Genomic DNA, 6,240 nt, shown 5'->3' on the forward strand with positions numbered 1-6,240 from the left:
CTGAAGAAGGGAAGAGAGCGGTATATTAAGGCAGTCCTTGCTGTCAGCTTTCTAAATACCTCAGTTCTTTCCTAACTGCATTAACACAGCAACCTGGGTGCCTGCAATGCTCCTGGGGGAGCACTGACAAACTCTCTCTCTCCTCTGGGAGAATGTCCCAGCCATTCTGCAGATCCAGCAACCCAAAAAGCAGCCAAAGCGGCATTACGCTTTCAGGAAGAGGCCATTTCCTATTGCAAAACAAAGTATTGCAACTCACCCCTTGAGGCAGCAGCGTGGAAGAGCAAAACCAGGGACTGTGGATGGCCGTGAGCCTCCAGATGGGGATGGTTACTGCCTTCCCCTTCCTTCCAAGTGTTCACCCATCCCGGCAGCATTTCCTGAGCAATCTCCATCACACAGCTGTAACCCTGGGAATCATGTATTATGGGGTATCAGTATTTGCATCCAGGTTAGAATTTGTCTTTCTGACTCAACCACTAAGTTCTGATGAAATCCAACCTTGTGAATTTGGCACCAAAACTTGACAGAGCATCCCAAGTACATTCTCTCCAGCCCTGTGGCCATCACAAACCGGCTTTTCCCCTATTAGCAGCAGTTTACGTTCATTCTCATTTCAACAAAAGCCTATAAAGCTCTTACAGGTTGATGCAGTCCTAAATTAAGTGCGTTTTAGCATCCCGATATAACAAGGGAGTCTTTGCTCTTTTAAATTAACACGTGTAGCTGAGAAGGGGACCTTCCCTGGAAAATTTATTCAGCTTTATTTGGAAACAGAGAACCCCACCTTGTTGCACCTTCTGTGAGAGCAAAGATTATTTGGTGTTATAATGAGGAATTTGTAATAACGAGAGCATTGTGTGTTACACTGGCTATGAGGAGAACAACAGAAAAGAAGAGAGGACTTCTGTGAGCAGCAGTGTTGTGTGATGTATGGTAATATTTTTCCTCAGTGCATTACAAAGGAAAAAAGCAAGATAAAAATATCTTCCATTTTCTCCCTAATTTGTAGTTTTCTGGTGTTAGCAAGGCTTATAAGACACATGCTCCCAATTAGCTGCTCCTCTTAATTTAAATGCTTCATAAATTATCTCCTGCGCTTGTGGATTATCACTTCATAATGCGAGTTAGCATTTAAATAAATAGCTGCGATGTAGGAAATTAGAGAGGTTTACAGTCTGAGGTAGCAGCATAATGAAGGAAAATACCACAGCAGCTGAACAGGGGTTGGGAGAGATGTGATGAGACAGATTTTTTCCTTTACCTTTTAGCAACCCAATTTGGACTGCAGCCGGGAAAATATGGGTCAGAACTCCAGCCGAGCAGGATCCTTCTGCAATGGCTGAGTATGAAGGGAATACAGAGAATTCTCAAGCACATAAAACGTCTGATTCATCAAATATGATACGATTATGAAGTGGGGTTTTAGAGCCAACTCTTTCTTGCCTCACAAGAGCAGCCCCTCTGAAAGCAATTGGGCTGTGTGCATCACCTGAGCCATGTCTGACCCCTCTCATTCCAGGCTTTTGGAAATGGACAGGACTGAAGGGAACAGTAGCTCAGAGCAGGACTGAGATTGTAGGTAGAAGATTTGGTAGAGAAAGAGGTGAGGGACTCAGATATAGGATTAAAAGGAATTTTGTAAAAATACAGGTATCAAAGATGAGCATTGATTTGTAAGGCAAATATCTTTTGCCATATTTCTGGTGCCTTTAGCAATTAGCTCATGGGCAATGATAGCTCTTTAACCATCAGCAGCAAGTTCTCAGTGCTGCTTCAACCTACTTTCACAATTGTCATAAATGTAGAAAATTAGGAAGTCTTGAGATTTTTCCTGCCCTGACAACTCCTTGGGGGATTCAGGCTCTCACCAGCATTTGCTGGTCGGTCTTGCCTTTGGTGTCACCGCTGCTTTTTCTGCCACAAGAGAAAACTCAGGGCAGGATCCTACCAGCAGTCAATCACACTTGACTGCCGTTGACTTCATTGGGAGCTGAAGACACTGAGGCACTCATGGGCTCGGGGCCGCTTTGGTGTTCATCTTGCTGAGAGCCCAAGGTTGAGCACTACAGCTCTCGGGGAAGTTCAGCTATTACAGCTCCCTGCTTGCTCACACAAGCCCCAGCGTGTCAAAATCATGGGTATTTTTTCAGAAACACATGAAAATCATAGAAGCCTTGACAGCCTTGACCAAAGTCCAGCCTTAGGCAGGAGTAAAGTTATTAGCTACCTTATTTCCCAGAGAAAGAGCCTGACACATTAGGATTTCACAGTAACTGGCTGTAAGTGTAATGGGCAGGGTGTGATTTTGCTCACTAGGTTTTGCGGTTTAATTTCAGCATGTTGAATACATTTTGCTGTAGGACAGAGCAAATGACTTGGGCAGATTTTTGCAGTAGCACAAGCCCCTCTGTGCTTAATAGGAGTTCTGTCTAACTGACAGCACAATTTGGATCTTCATTGTATTTAATATACTTCAAGAGCGGGGGTCAAATTGTCTCATCATTTACATCCACACAACCCTGCTAATCCCAGGAGATGTGCAGAGCTGAAGCTCAGGACATGTAACTGACTCAATTTTCTCTGCTTAGAGACTTTCAGCTAATTTTTCTAGCGCTCTTGGTTACAGACTCCAGTTCTTCCCAAGTCAACAGGGCTGGATGTGAGCACGTAGTATTTAGAAAGTGAAAAGGGGTCATCCCACACCAAAATCTGGAAGGCTACAGGAGCTCTTCCTCCCTAACAGTTTCCAGGCAGTAAAAAGAAAGCAATGTGCACCAGTGTGAGCTCATGCTCACAATAGCTCTGCAGTGTCCCTTTCCTCCATGACATACTTGCATCTCTATTACTATCACTTGGTCTTTGGCACCAACCAATGGATGGGCAACAGCACAACTGGTTTCCTCTGCACCTTGAGCCTGATCAGCCTCTATTTTGCTGTGCTGTGAGGGCACGAACTCTTCAATCTTCACTGCAAGGGCTCTTGAGGTCTAAGAAAAACCCATGAAGTGCTTTGGGTGTGGGGGCAGGAGGTACAGCTAGGAAGTAAGGGTCTCACCCCTGCAAGATGGTGCCACTGTGTGACAGAATCACCTTTTCTCTTAGAAGGGCACTTTAAGGAATAAAACTGGGAGCTGCTGCAGATATCTTTCCAACTGATCTACTAATCGTATTTCTTCAAATTTTATATCCCTGACCCTTGTAAAGGGATTGCAAGGAAGGCGTTTTTTAAGCTGCATTTTAATAAGTCAATATGGAAGCTCAAAATTATTTAAAGCTTCTTAAATAGGATTATATTTGATTTCTTACGGGAATAGTGGGGGATAGTCTAGTAAAGACATTCTGTCCTGCTGAGATTTTATTACATTAAAGAAACAGCATCTTTTTTTTTTAAGCAGCAAAAAACTTTTATCTATTCTCTAATGAAAATGGAGATTATTCTGTATGTGAAGTAACTGAAGGTACAAAGTTCCTGCATCTGTGATCAGATATTAGAGCTTCTCCTTGAGTGAAAGCAGAGAGATTCTGAAACCAAAAACTTGCCCAAAGTTAGCAAGTTGTCTGCTAGCCCAAGATATTGAATGCCTTGTCCTGGGAAGAACCACAGCTGTACTGACTTCAGGCAAATTGTGCTGCAAGATGAGGGCAGCCAGCATCTCATTTGAGTGAGGGATTGAATTTGGCCCTAAAATCAGATCCACGCCACCAAGAAACTGTTTTGCTGTATTGGGAATACGGCCATATTCGGTCAGCTCAAAAACACACAGAGCCACATTCTCATTTGCATTCAACTCCTTAAATGTCATTGTGAGTATATGGATGCCATGCTGGCAGATCTTTGCCTAATATTTTCTATAGGGACCCAAAGAAATTTGGGAGGAGGAAATTAAAACTACCTGTGTGGAGCTGAAGGAGACACCAGCAAGTTACATGGTATAAAAAGCAGCTTCACTGAGTTGAGCTGTCCTGCACATAAACTCAAACAACATCTGGCCCTGAGAACATAAAGAGATTTTTCTCGGAGTAACAGATGGGGAGGCTTATAGAAAAGATATTACTTAGGATGAAGCACAGAGAAAAGGTCGTAACTGCTCTAAGGGAACTTCTTTTTTTTTTTCCATTTAACATTCCATCCCATCTCTTTAACATTTATAGAATGTTCTCTCAGCCAACAACTAACCCAAATCTTACCTCAGTGCTCCCTCTGAAGCCATCAGGAGCCGAGCAACAGAATTCCCCAGCTGAATTTGGTGTTAGAGTTCCCAGTGGGGCAGAACCTTTCCTGCCCCAAACATCTCTGCCACTTCCCCCACACGTGCTCACACCTGTCCCGTGATCATTCCTCCCACTGGAGATGGGTGATGGCTGTAGCTCAAGGGATGAGGTGCAGGTCAGACCTCAAGTTAGCAGCAACCGTGAGCTGCACCCATCTTCATTTATCCTAAATAACATCTCCTTCCTGCCTACAGCTTTGTTTTATGAATAGCATGCACTGCTTCGTCATGGCTTGACACCTACTCCAGAAACACAGAGGCTTCTTTGACCTTCACTACTGGCATGAAACCTTACATAGACACAAATTTATCTTTAAGTCAGAAGTAGATTTAACAGAGCAGGAGAAGATAATTTCCAATATTTGCATCTCAGTTACAGTCAAACCCCTCAGTGAGTCTCAGCCTTTGGGCCATACTCAGGCTGCCAGCTCCCAGCATTGGGACTGTAGGAAGCAGCAGCACAGTGGGGTGAGGTGGCAGTGATCTATCAGTGCTGGACTGATTTGTACTGACACAGAGACTCTGAAGAAGAGCTTAGGGTCCTGCAGGTGCCCCCTGAGTTACACAGAGCCTTGCAGCAAAAGCAGCAGATCTTAGATCTGGCTCCCCAGCAAAGAATGTTTTTGTCCAAAACCATTTGCAAACAGCTGAAAGATGCAGCTCTGTTGCAGAGAAATCAAGGTTTGCAGTGCTCTACAGTTAAAAAAAAAAATCACCTTTCAAACAGCATGTTGTGTTTTAACTCAATAAACAGCAACCAGTATCCAGAGCCCAGGAACGTGGGGGCACAAAATATTTTTCAAGGGAAACCTGGAAGGTGAAGGAGCCCATGAAAACAAATGAAAGTCTTACATACGAAAATACTTTCATATCTGCCTGGCCCTTTAAAACCAAAACGATAGAGTTCATTTGCATTTAGATCTCTTTGGCTCCCTCTTTTCATCTAAAGACAAATCCTCACAAAGGCTGCTTAATTAGACCAAATTAGATTTCCACCTAGTGGCTTGTCATTCATTAGAAAACGCTGTTCTTTTTTTCTATTTTAGTAATTATAGGCTGGTCTCACAGTGTTCACTTCAGGCTCCAAGTATGATTTGCATTCATGATTTTGTGCAGATGAGAGGAAAATTATTCAGTCGCATCAAGTCTGCCCATTTTACAAGTTGGATAAAGATCACTGCTGGAGTCTTTTATGTAATGGGGTATACTCTTTCTTAAGTTCTAAATGATTAATTGTAATAGCATAAGTACAAAGTTTGCAAGCAAAGCTACGGTATCAGATAGAGGTGTCTTTCTACAGACGTAGAATTCTGTACCAGGGATCTTTGGTTATCAGCGATTCCACCCTGCTGCAGCAGGTCCTGCCCTTGAGTGTAGAACAGAGGGGAGGGGACAAGCTGAGCTTGTGTAGGGAAAGCCCACGGGGTAGAAGAGCCCCCTGCAGCCCCTGTGTGCTGCTCTGTCTGACCCAGTGAGGGGATACCTGTGTCCCACTGTTCACACAACCTCCTGCAGCCAGCCTCACGCAAAACATCGCTTCCAGAGGGGAGGGGAGTTCTGAAATTCAGACCTGAGGTGGCTCAGCCAGGAGCACATCAGTGTAGGCTGCATGTGTAGCTGGGTTAGCAGCATCCCTGCCCTGTCTGGAGGGTTTGTAGTGTCAGAAGTCCAGCTGCGAGTCAGACCAACAAGCATTTTCCTGCTGGACTCTGTGAGAGCTGCTTGCCCAGACATCTCCCTGTGCTCTAGAAAGCTCACAACCCACTGTGGGGGACACCAGCGTTGTAGTCTCAGCCTGAACACGGCCAGACTCCTCATTTCCCCCATCCAACCCCCACTCCCTTTGCCATTAGTCACAGACACATTCATTCCCTGCCTCAGTTTCCCCAGCTGTTACAGCAGGATCATCACTTGGTGGCACATTCCGAACTTTAATAAATCAGGGCCAGATTTTGTGGTCCTTCAT

This window comes from Meleagris gallopavo, chromosome 19, assembly GCF_000146605.3.
Source record: "Meleagris gallopavo isolate NT-WF06-2002-E0010 breed Aviagen turkey brand Nicholas breeding stock chromosome 19, Turkey_5.1, whole genome shotgun sequence".
Lineage (NCBI taxonomy): Eukaryota > Metazoa > Chordata > Aves > Galliformes > Phasianidae > Meleagris > Meleagris gallopavo.